Source organism: Lygodium microphyllum, chromosome 29 (assembly GCF_053477565.2).
Source record: "Lygodium microphyllum isolate KBCC chromosome 29, Lygodium_microphyllum_v1.1.10, whole genome shotgun sequence".
NCBI classification, from domain to species: domain Eukaryota; kingdom Viridiplantae; phylum Streptophyta; class Polypodiopsida; order Schizaeales; family Lygodiaceae; genus Lygodium; species Lygodium microphyllum.
The window spans coordinates 110,985,437-111,001,148 of record NC_141163.1 but is presented as its reverse complement, the minus strand read 5'-3'; positions in this window follow the sequence as shown (position 1 = coordinate 111,001,148).

Genomic DNA, 15,712 nt, shown 5'->3' with positions numbered 1-15,712 from the left:
CATAACCTGGGTTTTATAAGTCCTGCATCTCTCCAAACTATTCAACATGACTGGTCATATGATTAGATGCACCTGAATCGACATACCATACATCATCATGTGTCCCCTTTCCTGTAACTGCATTCATCAGATGCTGCATAACAAACAGACGCTCATTTTTGTCTTCATTCTGTGGTGACGATGCATAGTTTCCTTGCAGCAATTTACCACTGTGAATATCATCATTCTTTGCATAGCAATGGGCTGCAATATGGCCTGTTGTGCCACAATAATGGCAAACAATAGCAAAATTACCAAACCTCTATTTTGCCATCCACCTCTTCCTCTAGAGCTCCCCCTACCTCTAAAGTTTCCTCTGCCTCCAAAAACCTGCATTTCACCAAACTGTTGATTGAACCTATTTTGCTAGTTATCGCCAACACGTCCCATACCACGGCCTCTCAAAGAGGATCTACCAGGTCTGAACTCGAGTAAAATGCTTGGACCTGTTCACCATTTCTTTCAGACGAATCACCCTGCATTTTAATCTCTTCAATAATCATGAGAGAGATCAGCTCATCAAAATGTGGAAATGGCTTCCGTACATATACTGAAGTAACAAATGATTTCCATGCCTTCTCATTGTTAAGGCCACTTAGAGTGGATGAAACCAAATCATCATCATTTGGCATTACATCAATCACTGCTAAAGCATCTGCAATGCTCCTGACCTTCAACACATACTCATTGACAGACATTTTCCCTTTCTTCAAGGCATTAAACTCTTGCTTGAGTTGAATCTTTCGTGCCTTTGTATACTGAAAACATACTCTCAAAAATTGTCCAAGCTGCATGTGAAGTTTTTGTATTTCTGATATATCCTAGAATAGTATTATCAATGATTGCAAATAACCAGTACATCACCTTTTTATCTTTTGCATTCCACTCTTTCCATGCTTTTAATTCATCTGCAATTGGAGGGATACCCAGCTCTGGCTCCTTTTCTTCACCTGAGACAAACTCATAAAGGCCCTTTCCAATGTGGAAGTTCGTCACATGGAACTTCCATGAAGGGTAGTTGTTTTTGTCGAGCTTCTCAATAATGGGATTACCACTATTCTCTACTATTATCACAAACAACGATATAACACAGCAAGCTAGTCTTCTGCAATCTTTCACAACACGTGCACAGCACTACGCCAAGTAACCTTTTTCACTGATTGCTCAATAGTACATGTAATATGCAACTTGTTTGTAGATAAACCTTATGTTTCCTTCCTACAAACACCTCAAAAATTACAGATTCGCAATCTGTAACCTGTGCACTGAATTTTGGTCAATACAATCGAAATCATAGTGTACCCTGAAACTGCTGTCCGCAACCTTGCGGCTCTAAAACGGGGCCTGAAACGGCCTCAGACGCCCAAAATAACTGCGGGAAAGCCCTAAAGGACCTATCTATAGAATATACGGTGATCTTCTTGCACACCAAATCTCACAACAATCTAAGATTTTTGCTCAACCCTGCTTCCAGTGCCTCCACAGGCACTATCCAAGAGAGAGAGTGGAAGAATGGGAGAGCTTCTTACCCGTGGCTTGCTTGCTCAAACCTTGCTTCTTCTCCTTCACTTTAGCCTTTGAAATCAGCCTCTCTCAGTGGCGCGGCTCTGATACCATGTCAAGAATCGCATGGTGGGGGGACTTGCTTGAGCTGCGGTGCCAAACACACACTGTATACACAAGAGGAAGCTCACTCAAGAACACAAGAAGAGAGATGGAGGCTAAAAACGTTTTCTTGCTGGTTTTTTCTTCTTCTTTCACACACTATACACTATACATAAAGTATAGATAAGATACAACATAAAGGAAAGTGGCCTACTAAGTCAAACAGTGCATAATCGCTTACACTAATCGACTAGCGCTATGTCTTTGCCAGCTGTAGGTAGGTGTAACAAACTAAATATAATAAGTGATAAGTCAGTGGCCATGTGAGTATCATAATGACCACCAACATGCTAAGTGTAGATGTGTGGACCCATCTAGCTAGGTGGTCCATCACATCAATGTCTGCACATGTTGAGCTTGCCATCTCAACACATATGGCTTCTCCTCATAATGGGAGCCTTACAACTTTGAGCACCATGGATCATTGGTGGCACCTTATGAGGGTGGGAAATTGAGCATATCTAACACCCCCCCTCAATGTCCCCACTTGCAGGTGAACTATCTCCTTGGCCCAATGCCGACTCTCTGAAGATAGATCCTTTGTAAGTACTTTGGTAAAGATATCTGCTCCATTCTCCTTTGTTGGATAGTAGATCAGTTTCACTATCCCATCCTCTATCAAATTACGCACATAGTGATACATGATCTCTATATGTTTGGTGCGCACACGAAACACTAGATTTTTAGCAATGGTGATGCAACTCTGATTGTCACATCTCAACATACTTGGTTCTTCATCTTGCACTTCCATATGCTATGGGATCCTTCTCAACCATACTACTTCACATGCAACAAAACAAGCTACCTTATACTCTGCTTTGATAGAAGACAATGCCATTGTTGGCTACTTCTTACCAATCCAAGAGAAAATTCGTGAACCCAAAGAGAAACAATAACCAAAAATTGACTTCTTGGAGTCATTGTCTCCTGCCCAATCTGAGTCACATCTCCCCATAAGAGAAGTTTCGGAACTATATGTGATACCATAGTCAAGAGTTTCCTTCAAGTATATAAGCACCCACATCCCAACTTTCCAATGACTCTCATGAGGTTTGTTTGAGAACCTGCTCAAAACACCAACAATAAAATTGATATCTGGTCTGGTGTTACACAAGTAGATCTGATTGCCAACCAACCTCGTGTATCTCCCAATGTCTACTAGTGCTAATGTATCCTCAATGTATAACTTTGCATTCACCTCCATAGGTGTAGCTATCTCCATGCACTCGGTCATGCCAAATGCCTTCAAGATCAAATTGCCAACCCCAATCTCCTGTATCTCCCAATGTCTGCTAGTGCTAATATATCCTCAATGGATAACTTTGCATTCACCTTAATGGATAACTTTGCATTCACCTCAATGGATAACTTTGCATTCACCTCCGTAGGTGTAGCTATCTCCTTGCACTCAGTCATACCAAATTCCTTCAAGATCTCCCATGCATACTTCTTCTAAGAAATGAACATATTTCCTGGCTCTTGCCAGACTCCAATCCCCAAATAATAGTGTAGCAAGCCCAAGTTTGTCATTTTAAACTTAGAAATCAAATCCTTTCAAGTTTGGTTGATCATATCTTCATAGTCTCACCTGTAATAAGAAGGTCATCCACATATAGGACAATCACTACATACTTTTCACCATCCTTGTAAATATACAAGTTAGCATTTGAGGGACATCTTTTTAAGTTTAAGCTTGTTTCAGCCCATGCAATGCCTTCTTTAGCTTACACACTTTGTTCTCAGAATGGGGGACCTCAAACTCTAGAGGGGCTGAGCCACGTACACCTCCTCTTAAGGTCACCATTTAAGAATGTTGACTTAACATCCATTTGGTAAACTAGCCACTGTTGTGGGTGGCCATTACAAGTACTGTGCAAATAGTGGTCATTTTTGAAGTTGGGAAAAATGACTCTTGAAAATCAAACCCTTCAACCTATGAAAATCCTTGGTAACTAGTATGGCTTTGTACTTTTCTAAGATACCATCAACCTTTTACTTTACCTTCCAAATCCACTTGGTGCCAATAACCTTGCACTTTGCCGATCAATCCACTAGCTCCCAAGTGTCATTCTTCATTATATTATCATACTCGGGTTGCATAGCTGCCTTCCATGCTGGATCTGCAAAGTGCTTCTTCTAAGTCAATTGGCTTCTTTACTTCTCTCATAATCTCTGCTCCATCAAGGCCATATTGACAATGTGAGTAGAAGCCCTCCTTTACTCTATTCTTTGAGACCTCCTTGGTCCCTCTCTACCTTCTTCTCAATAGATATAGGCATAGGATTATTGTGGTCATAGAGCTGCTTCACCCAACGCGGAAATGGATTTTTTAGTGGGGTGATGTCAAGTTGGTGAGCTTTTTCCTCATCATCTAAAGATGATGCTTCCTCATCCTTAAGGATAGGGACAGCTCTCAGGATAGGTTCATAGTAGACTACTTCACTTGATGATAAAGTGGAAGAACTTGCATTCTCCTCCTCCATTGTATGCGGCTACTCCTTGAATACCACATCACGACTCATGATGATCTTCTTTGCCTCTTGGTCATATAATTTGTAAGCCTTCTCCTCATCACTATAACCCAAGAATATATTTCTTCTACTTTTTGGTTTCAACTTGCTTCTCTTCTCATCTGGAACATGTGCATAACATTCACATCTAAAAATTCTGAAATGTGAGATAGATGGTTTCTTACCAATGTAAGCCTCATGAGGTTTTTTTTCCCTTGAGAGCCTTTGTGTAGCTTTGATTTAGAATGTAGCCTGCAATATTAACAACTTCAGCCCAAAAATGGTTAGGCAATCCCTTGCCCTTTAGCGTGCATCTTTCCATCTCCACAATAGTATGATTCCTGTGTTCCACAACATTATTTTGCTGAGGTGTGTGAGGTATCGTCAATTGATGCTTGATCCCTTTGCTCTTGCAAAAGTCTTCAAGCTCCTTTGAGTTGAACTCACCACCACCATATGTTCTAAATTTCTTTACACTTTTCCTTGTTTCATTCTCAACAATTTTTAGCCATCCTTTAAACTTGCCAAATGCTTGAGCCTTATCACGAAGGAAGTACACCCACATCTTCCTACTATAGTCGTTGACAATCAGCATAAAATAAGAAGATCCCCCCAAGGCCTATGTAGGCATCTTACTGCACAAGTCAGCATGCACCAACTCTAGAGGAGCTTGTGCTCTATTCTTGCTTTCCTCTGGAAATGCCTTTCTCTGTTACTTGCCCATCATACAAGCTTCACATGGTTCCTTCAATTTAGTCACTGCACGTAGGTGAGCAACCATACCTTGCTTGTGCATCTCCTTTAACACTGCAAATCCAATGCATCCAAACCTTTCATGCTAAAGCTTACTTGTGCCCACTCCTATGGTGGCTGTAAGAGCACTTAGCTCATATAGGTTGTTCCTTCTTTCTCCTTCACCAACAACTTTGCCAGTACTTTCGTCAAGAATTTTTGCACCTATCTTCTTGAACCTCACTTCATGACCAAGATTAGTTATGGCAACAACTGCTGATAATAGATTTGTCCTAATTTCAAGAACATAAAACACATTTGAAAGCTTTTTTACTTCACCATTTGCAACAACAAAAGAAATAGTACATGTGCCCATAGCAAGGCATTTTGCATCATTTCCAATCGTCATAGTGATGGATTCTTATAGAGGCTGCATAGAACTATATAGACCCTTCTTGTTGGTCATGTGACGGGAGGCCCCACTATCCAACACCCATGAGTTAGTGGTAGATTCTTCTTGCACTGAGGAGCACACTTCCTCAATGGTCACCATGAATAACTCCAACTCTGCTCCAGTTGTATTGCATGTCTCTTTCCCTTTACTTTTAAGGGTACCATTCTTTTCATCTACCTTCTTGACATGACAATCTGTGATTGCATGTTCTTTCTTCTTGCAATAGAAGCACTCTCCTTAAAACTTCTTCTTACTGCCCTTCTTCTTTTTGTCACCATCATTTTTTGTGGAGGAACCTCTTTTGCCTTTTGCATGGCAGAGAATGAAACATCTCCATTGTTGCTTCCTTCTCGAGCTTTTAGCCTCAACTCCTCCTCCATCAATAATGCACAAAACTCGTCAAAAGCTTGAGGTCTCACCTGAGTATTAAGGGCAGTTACTAGTCCATCAAACTTTTGTGGACAAATCTAAAGACATCTCCGAGCTAGCTCCTCCCTAGTCTTTTGTATCCTAGCGCCAGGCATCTGCTCGTGCACATTCTTAATTCAAGTGATGAATGCTTCAACTGTCTCTCCTTCAGAAAACTTCTTCACTACTAGTTGATTCTCCAAGTTTTGAATCCTTGTTTGGTTTCATGTTTCATGTTTCATATAGACTCCTCAGTACATTCCAAGCCTCTGATGCTTTGCTTGTATACTAAATCAAAGTCAAAACACTGTCAAAGCAGCTTGTATCTAAGGCACACAATGCATATGCATTCCTTCCTTTCCAAGCTCGTAGAAGATTTGCATTTAGAGGAATCATCACACTAGAATTTGATGGGTCGGAGGTAGGCTGTGGTTCTACATCAATCCCCAGCACAGTCTCCAAAAGCTCATAAGAATCAAGGATAGTTGTAATTTTGAACTTCCACAAGGTGTGGTTTATACCATCTTACTTGCCTTTGTTGAAGGTTAGTGGCTGAATCTTCAGTGTTTGAATAGCCGGTATAGCAACACCACCTCCTGTACCACTTCCTGATGCAGAAAAACCACTTCCAAAAGATGACATCCTTCCTCTTTGTTGTTGAAGCCTTTGCCTCTTGCGCACTCCCTAGAGCCCCCTGGGCGCTCTAATACCATATAAAAATTACACGGTGCAACGAACAGAATCTGAGAAAGAAATAGAGAGTGCACAACAACATCTGAGAGGAGAATTTTAAAATTTTCTTTAGCTCCAAACAACTGATATAAAGATGGCTCTGTCCACCCGTGCGCTTCCATTGTGAAGCTTAGATAGCGATCTAGATAGAAGATAGGTGAAGAGCTTAAGGCTAGTTGAAACAATTGTGACTAGGTGAAAGATAAATGATTGATACCTATGAAGGGGTTTAGCTTTTATAGCCCACAAAGGCAGTTAGGTTGTCTTGACTGACCTACCATATGAGCCTCCACTAGTCGGCCAAGAAATATTCTAGGGAATATTGACCCCCTAGCCAGGGGCCACTTCCGTGGCCCCCGGACCCTTGATAGCTCCCTTACCTCGCAACTCGATGGTGCCTCAAGTTGCTACCAACTTAACTATTCCATCTAACCCAAAGATTAGACCCACAATGGTCACCTTTTTGCCATCCAGTCACATAGACCTCATCTAACATACAAGTCAGGACTCAAACCAATATTCGGACTCACATATGGCTTCTCCTCATAATGGGGGACTTATAACTTTAAGCACCATGGATCATTGGTGGCACCTTATGAGGGTGGGGCATTGAGCATATCTAACATCTTGTAAAGCTATGTTAATTCTTTCATAATCTTGTTGAGGAAGTGTGTACCACTATCACTGACTAGCTCTAGGGGACTACCAAAATAGGTGATGATATTCTCATATAGGAATAGAGCCACATCCCACTTAAGAGCTTTGGCTTCATACCACTTTGTCACATAGTCTGTCTATAGACCAAAATGTATATGTTCTGTCTCCTTCAGGTTGGCAGATCAATGAGGCCCATGAAGTCAATTCCCCATTTCTCGAATGGCTTTAGGGGAAGGATGGGTTGCAGTGGCATGGCACTAGTTTTGGTAGGCTTTCCCATCCATTGACAAGCATCACAACATTTATAGTAGTCATAGGCATCCTTATGAAGGATCGGCCAAGCAATATCCTGCAAGCAAGGCCTTTCTAGTTGTCACTTCTCTTGCAAAGTATCCTCCACAGAGCTCGTCATGACATGGTTTCAGCACTATTCCAATCTCATCTCTTGCAATACATCTTTGCAGTATTTCATATTTGCCTTTATTGTGTGGAGTGCCACCTAACAAGATGTAGGGGCCTAATTCTAACAGAAGCTTCTTTTTCTCATAGTGGTTGGAGATGCTAGTAGGATATTGTTGAGTTGCCAAGAGGTTGGCTATGTTTTTATACCATGGGGTTACAGCTTTGACTAGAAAAAGGGAAGCATCAAGGAGGTTCGGATCATCCTATTCCTCTTTGTTGCTATGAGGAATTCCCGATAGATGATCAGCCAGGACATGGGAGCAACAGGCTTAGTTACCACTTTAAAGTCAAAATCTTGAAATAGAAGAAGCCATCTCATCATTCTTCCCTTCACATCTGCTTTGTTCATCAAGAAGGAGAGGGCCTCATGATCCACATAAAATTTGAAGTGAGTCAATCGCAGGTAGTGTCGAAAATTCTCCAAGGTGAACACCATTGCCAAGCGTTCAAGCTCTGTCACACTATGTAGTTTCTTTCTCTATCAGTTACTTTTGGCTTGCATAATAGATAGGTTGATCTAACTGTGAGGAGCCTTTTTGGCATAAGATTGCACCTAAGCCTTCAAAAAATGCATCAGTGTGCACATGGAACTCCTTTGTCCAATCAGGAGGTTGCAAGATGGGTGCTTTAACTAGACATTGCTTCAAGGTGTTGAATGCTTCATTACAATCAGTGGTCCATGTAAACTCTGCATCTTTTCTTAGGAGCTTATGCAAGGGGGCTGCCTTTTTCACAAAGTGTGTAATGAACCTTCTATAGTAGCCCACATGGCCAAGAAATCCTCTCAACTATTTGAGGTTAGTTGGTGCTATTAAAGCTGTAATCTTCTTAATCTTGGTAGGGTCTGTTGCCATCCCTTGTGTAGAGACAATGTGGCCCATAAGAAATGACGAGACTCCAAAGACACATTTGTCGGGATTGAGAGAGATCCCATACTCTCGGCATCTATCAAAGCACTACTTTAGGTGTCCCCAATGCTCACCGTCTAAGCTATATATATATATAAGTCATCTAGATATACCTCAATGAAATCATACAAATGATTTTGGAATGCGGCCATCATTACTCATTGAAAAGTAGCAGGAGTGTTACACCACCCAAAAACGACATCACTCTATAAGTATAGGTTTCCCATTCTGTTGTGAAGGTTGTTTTGGATTGATCTTCTTTTGTGATTTGGACTTGGTTGTATCCACTGAATCCATCCAAGAGGGAATAAAGTTCATGGCTTGCCATGTGTCCAATACTTGGTTTGTAAAAAGGATGGAAAAATGATCCTTTTGGAATTCCACACATATTTGCAATTTTCCATTCTTCTTGGGTACTACCACGATGGGCGAAACCCATTCACTATTGGCCACTAGACAGATAAAATAAACTTCAAGGAGATTCAGTAATTCACCTTTCACGAGGGCAGAGTAATTTGGATTCATGTGCCTCTGTCTTTGCCTCATATGCTTAGCATTAAGCTCTATATCGATGTGATATTGACAAACTGTGGGATCAATCCCCTTTAGATCTTTGTAGAACCATGCAAAACATCCACATTCTCTTTCAAAAGGTCATGCAAGACCGATAGTTCTTCTTTTCTAGAAGACTGATACCCACCTTCAAGTGACATTTATTGAGATGGTAAGCTCAACATGTTCGGACATTGATGGTGGACTGTCTGGCTAGATGGGTCCGCACGTCTACACTTAGCACGTTGGTGTTCATTATGATACTCACATAGCCACTGACTTATCACTTATTATATTTAGTTTGTTACACCTACCAACAGCTGGCAAAGACATAGCGCCAGTCGATTAGTGTAGTCGGTTATGCGATGTTTGACTTAGTAGGCCACTTTCCTTTATGTTGTATCTTATCTATACTTTGTGTACATTGTATAGTGTGTGGAAGAAGAAGAAGAAACTAGCAAAAAAACGTTTTGGCCTCCATCTCTCTTCTTGTGTTCTTGAGTGAGCTTCCTCTTATGTATACAGTGTGTGTTTGGCGCAGTAGCTCAAGTAAGTCCCCCCACCATGCGATTCTTGATATGGTATCAAAGCCGCGCCACTAAGAGAGGCTGATTGTGAAGGCTAAAGTGAAGGAGAAGAAGCAAGGTTCAAGCAAGCAAGCAACGAGTAAGAAGCTCTCCCATTCTTCCACTCTCTCTCTTACCTATGGAGGCACCGGAAGCAGGGTTGATCAAAAATCTCAGATTGCTGTGAGATTTGGTGTGCAAGTAGATCATTGTATATTCTACAAATTAGGCCTTCAGGGATTTCTCGCAATTACTTTGGGCATCTGAGGCCGTTTCAAGCCCCGTTTTAGAGCTACAAGGTTGCGGACAATAGTTTCAGGGTACACTGTGATTTCGGTTGTATTGACCGAAAGTGGGTGCACAGGTTAAGGATTGTGAATCTGTAATTTTTTAGGTGTTTTCAGGAAGAAAATATAAGGTTTATCTGCAAACAGGTTGCAGATTACATGTACTATTGAGCAATCAGTGAAAAAGGTTGCTTGGTGTAGTGCTGCACACGTGTTGTGAAAGATTGCAAAAGACTAGCTTGCTGTGTTGTATCATTGTTTGTGATAATGGCAGAGAACAATGGAAATCCCATTATTGAGAAGCTCGACAAGAACAAATACCCTTCATGGAAGTTTCGTGTGGCAAACTTCCTCATTGGAAAGGGCCTTTATGAGTTTGTCTTAGGTGAAGAAAAGGAGCCAGAGCTGGGTATCCCTCCGACTGGAGAGATGAATTAAAAGCATGGAAAGAGTGGAATAAAAAAGATAAAAAGGTGATGTACTGGTTATCTGCAATCATTGATAATACTATGCTGGGACATATCAGGAATGCAGAAACTTCACATGCAACTTGGACAATTTTTGAGACCATGTTTTCAGTAAATACAAAGGCACGAAAGATTCAACTCAAGCAAGAGTTGAATGCCTTGAAGAAAGGGAAAATGTTTGTCAATGAGTATGTGTTGAAGGTAAGGAGCATTGCCAATGCTTTAGTAGCAATTGATGCAATGCCGGATGATGATGATTTGGTTTCATCCACTCTGAGTGGCCTTAACAATGAGAAGCATGGAAATCATTTGTTATTTCAGTATATGTATGAAAGCCATTTTTAGATTTTGATGAGCTGATCTCTCTCATGATTACTGAGGAGATCAATATGCGGGGTGATTTGTCTGAAAGAAATGGTGAATAGGTCCAAGCATTTTACTCAAGTTTAGGGAAGCGGACGTGGTAGATCCTCTTCAAGAGGTCTGGTATGGGACATGCTAGCGATAACCAACAAAACAGGTTCAATCAACAATTTGGTGAAATGCAAGTTTTTGGAGGCAAAGGAAACTTTAGAGGCAAGGGGAGCTCTAGAGGAAGACATGGATGGCAGAATAGAGGTTTTGGAAATTCCGCTATTGTTTGCCATTATTGTGGCAAAACATGCCATATTGCAGCCCATTGTTATGCAAAGAAGGATGATATTCGCAGTGGCAAATTGCAGCAAGGAAACTATGCATCGTCTTCACAACAAAATGAAGACAAAAATGAGTGTCTGTTTGTTATGTAGCATATGATGAATGCAGTTACAAGAAAGGGGACACATGATGATGTATGGTATGTCGATTCAGGTGCATCTAATCATATGACCAGTCATGTTGAATGGTTTGGAGAGATACAGGACTTACAAAACCTAGGTTATGTGCAAACGAGTGATGATTCATGCCACCCAATTTTACACATTTGGAAAGGTTCCCCTGTCCTTGTATGATGGCCAGACAAAGAGTCTAACAGATGTATTACATGTGCCATCAATTACAAAGAATCTAGTATCTGTTGGCCAAATGGTAGAGCAGGGGTTGCAAGTCCGATTCAATGCTAAAGGTTTTTTTATAGAAGACTTTAATGATAAGTGCAGGTTGGTCGCAAAAGGAAGTAGAGTTGGCCGAATGTTCACTTTAGATGCTGGAATTCCTGCAATGGATGCTGCTATGTATGCTAAAGGAAAAGGAGTAGTTGCAGATATTGAAATATGGCATAAATATATTGGACATGTAAATGTGCAGAGGCTGAAATTAATGCAGTCTAGAGGATTGGTTACAGGGTTGCCTTCTTTTAGAGTTGCAAAATTGCATAAAGTCTGTGAAGCATGCTAATTTGGTAAGCAAGCAAGACAACCCTTCTCACATGATAGAGAAGTGAGCAGAAATATACTTGATGTAGTACATACAGATGTTTGGGGGCCTACAAAGAATGTATCTCTTAGTGGCAGCAAATACTTTGTCACATTTATTGATTGACTGTTCAAGAAAGCTATGGGTATACTTCATGAAGGAAAAGAGTGATGTGTTTGAGCACTTCAAATATTTAAAAGGCAGCTATTGAAACAGAAACAGGCTTAAAAGTAAAGTGCTTGAGATCAGATGGAGGGGAAGAGTACCTCTCTAATGAGTTGAGTGGCTTCTTGAGGACTCATGGGATAAAGAGGCAATTTACTTGCAGGTATACCCCACAGCACTAATGGCTGAAAAGAATATGCCCAAACATTTTTGGTCCGAGGCTGTCCATACTGCTGTTTACATTATGAACAGAACTCCCACAGTTGCAGTTCATGGGATGACTCCTGAGGAATGCTTTACTGGCAAGAAGCTTGATGTATTGCACTTGAAGGTATTTGGCTGTGTTGCATACGTTCATGTGCCAGATGAGCTACGGAAGAAGCTTGATCCAAAGGCAGAAAAATGTGTTTTTATTGGATACTCTTTATAGCAAAAAGGGTATCGTTGTTATAACCCCGTCAGATGAGTTCAGAGTGAGCAAGGATGTTATCTTTGATGAGATGGGAAGTTGGTATACACCTGCTAGTGATGTTTTGGATGATGATAATGATCAGGATAGCTATGTGCAGAAATATAAACAAGAATCATGGAATCTTAGTGGACCAGAAACATCATCTGGTACTACACCTAAGGAGTAGCCCTACATCTTCAGGTGAATCTATAAGTGTTGCAGGGAAGGACAAAGGAAAGAAGAAAGTGTTGGATGGTAATGATGCATCTACCAGTCATTTGGGATTGGATAGAGATTCTAGTGGTTCGGAGAGCTTGGATGATGAGCTTGGTATTCCTTCAGTCAGGACACCAGGTGTACAGAGAGCTCATATTAATGTAAAGGCTCCATTGAGTGATCCGGTGGTACGCAGATCTAGCAGGGTCAAATACCCTGTTAAAAGATTTGGTTTTAAAGGTTATGCAGCTCACCATTATGCTTATATGGTGAAACTAGTTGAGGATGTTGAGCCCACTTGTTTTGAGGATGCTGTTGGTCATGCTCATTGGGATGCAACAATGGATGAGGAGATGGCTGCATTAGAAGCCTACTTGGGATTTGGTACCCTTACCTAAGGGTAAGAAAGCTATTGGCTGTAAGTGGGTTTACAAAGTCAAGCATAATGTAGATGGTTCAGTTAGCATGTATAAAGCTAGGCTAGTTGCAAAAGGCTATGCTCAAACATATGGCATAGATTATGAAGAGACATTCAGCCCAATTGCTAGGATGGCAACTCTTAGATGTGTGATTGCCTTGGCAGCAGCCAAAGGTTCAAGTTTGTAGCAAATGGATGTTAAGAATGCCTTCTTGTATGGTGAATTGCAAGAAGAAGTGTATATGGAGCAGTCAGCAGGTTATGAGGATTTAGAGCATCCCACATACGTGTGCAGGTTAAACAAGGCACTCTATGGGCTGAAGCAAGCACCTAGAGCATGGTCTAACAAGATTGGAGAGTATCTTGTCAATATTGGATTTTGTATTTCTAATGCTAATCACTCACTTTATGTGAGAAAGGGAGATGCAGGTTTGGTCATCATAGTCATCTATGTGGATGACTTGATTATTACAGGTGACAGTGACAATGGGATTGCTGAAGTTAAGGGCTTCTTGAAGAAGAATTTTGAGATAAAAGATTTGGGTGAGCTAAGATACTTTCTTGGTATTGACGCGATAAGATGTGATGATGGTATATGGATGTCCCAAAGGCAGTATGGCTTGGATATGTTATCCAAGTATGGTATGACAACATGTAAGCCTCTTTCAGTACCATTGGAGCAAAATGTAAAGTTGAGTGCTGATGTTGGAGATGAGATAGAAGACCCTACTATGTTCAGGAGGATATTATGAAGTTTGATTTACATGACTATCACAAGGCCAGACTTGAGCTATATTGTTGGCCTTGTCAGTCAATTTATGCAGATGCCTAGAAAGCCTTATTTGAATGTAGTTAGATGTATATTGAGGTATGTGAAGTCCACTTTACATTATGGAATTTTTTATGAGGCAGGTAAGGATGTACAGGTCTTTGGATACACAGATGTAGATTGGGTTGGTAGCATGTCAAACAAAAGATCTACAAGTGGATTCATGTTTTCCCTTGGTAGTGTAGCAGTTACATGGAGCAGTAAAAAGCAACCTACAGTTGCTTTATCGAGTATAGAGGCTGAGTATAGAGGTGCTGCTATAGTAGCATGTAAGGTGGTATGGCTGCAAAACTTATTAGGTGATTTGGACGTGCAGGGAGATGGTCCAGTTGTCATTCATTGTGACAACATGAGCAGCATATAGCTAGCTAGGAATCTAGTGTTCCATGCTAGGAAAAAACGCATTGAGATGCACTACCACTTTATGAGAGAGAAGGTACTTGCAGGAGAGATTGACTTGGTATATATCAGCACACAGGATCAGATAGCTGACATTTTCACAAAGGCATTGGGCATAGAGAAGCTTCGAATGTTCCGAAGCTTGGAGTTGCAGAGATAGAGTTGAGCTTGAGGGGAAGTGTCGAGATGGCAAGCTCAACACATGCGGACATTGATGGTGGACCACCCGGCTAGATGGGTCCGCACGTCTATACTTAGCACGTTGGTGGTCATTACGATACTCACATGGCCACTGACTTATCACTTATTATATTTAGTTTGTTACACCTACCAACAGCTGGCAAAGACATAGCGTTAATCGATTAGTGCAGTCGGTTATGCACTGTTTGACTTAGTAGGCCACTTTCCTTTATGTTGTATCTTATCTATACTTTGTGTACATTGTATAGTGTGTGGAAGAAGAAGAAGAAACCAATAAGAAAACGTTTTGGCCTCCATCTCTCTTCTTGTGTTCTTGAGTGAGCTTCCTCTTGTGTATACAGTGTGTGTTTGGTGCAGTAGCTCAAGCAAGTCCCCCCACCATGTGATTCTTGATAACATTCAGTACCATTACCATCCATTAATATTAATTGCTTCTCACCTTCCACTTCACGAATGAATGTCCCATGGATTGCTTCTGGGTATAGATCATCCAACTCCTTCAAGGGAGTGGTCTCCTCTTTGGATGCTCCATTGGAATCAACTTCCTCTTTCAATGAGGACTGAGCTTGCTCCTTGGGAAGTTAAAAGGGTATCATTGTTTTTTCAGGTTTGGTTTGGGGATTAGTTACTTCTTGGCTTGACGACTCATTTTTTAAGGATGTATCCAAGAACGTCATACAACAAAAACCTTTGGAGTTTTGCTTGGGGGCTATCGGACTGGTGGTTATTAGCATGATGCATCATCATCCTCCTCTCTTAAGAAGGGTAACTTTGAGCGACAAGAGCCAGTACTGAAGGAAGGCTTATTTTCTTTAATCTATTTCTTATAAAGGTTTTGCATATGAGGAGATCCATTCGCTAATCCAAAGGGTACCATAGTCATTCTATCCAACAGCACGGGGTGTTCTGTTTATATAGCCTCTGGAACTTCTTACTCATCTGTGCCTTCTGCAAGTAGGATAGATTCTTCCAATACTATCATAATCTTCTTCTGCAATGTCGTCTTCATCCTCTTCATAATTTTTTTCACCTCTGTAGGGGATTTATAAGAGAAGAACATATTCTCTATTGTATCCTCTCCCTTTGCTCCTGCATCTATCTCTGCTTCTATTTTTGTCTCTTCTACAGTCTTTGTCTCTGTCTTTGCTACAACCATATGTTAACCCCAACATGAAGAAAGCAAAAGGAAATGAAAAAGACGC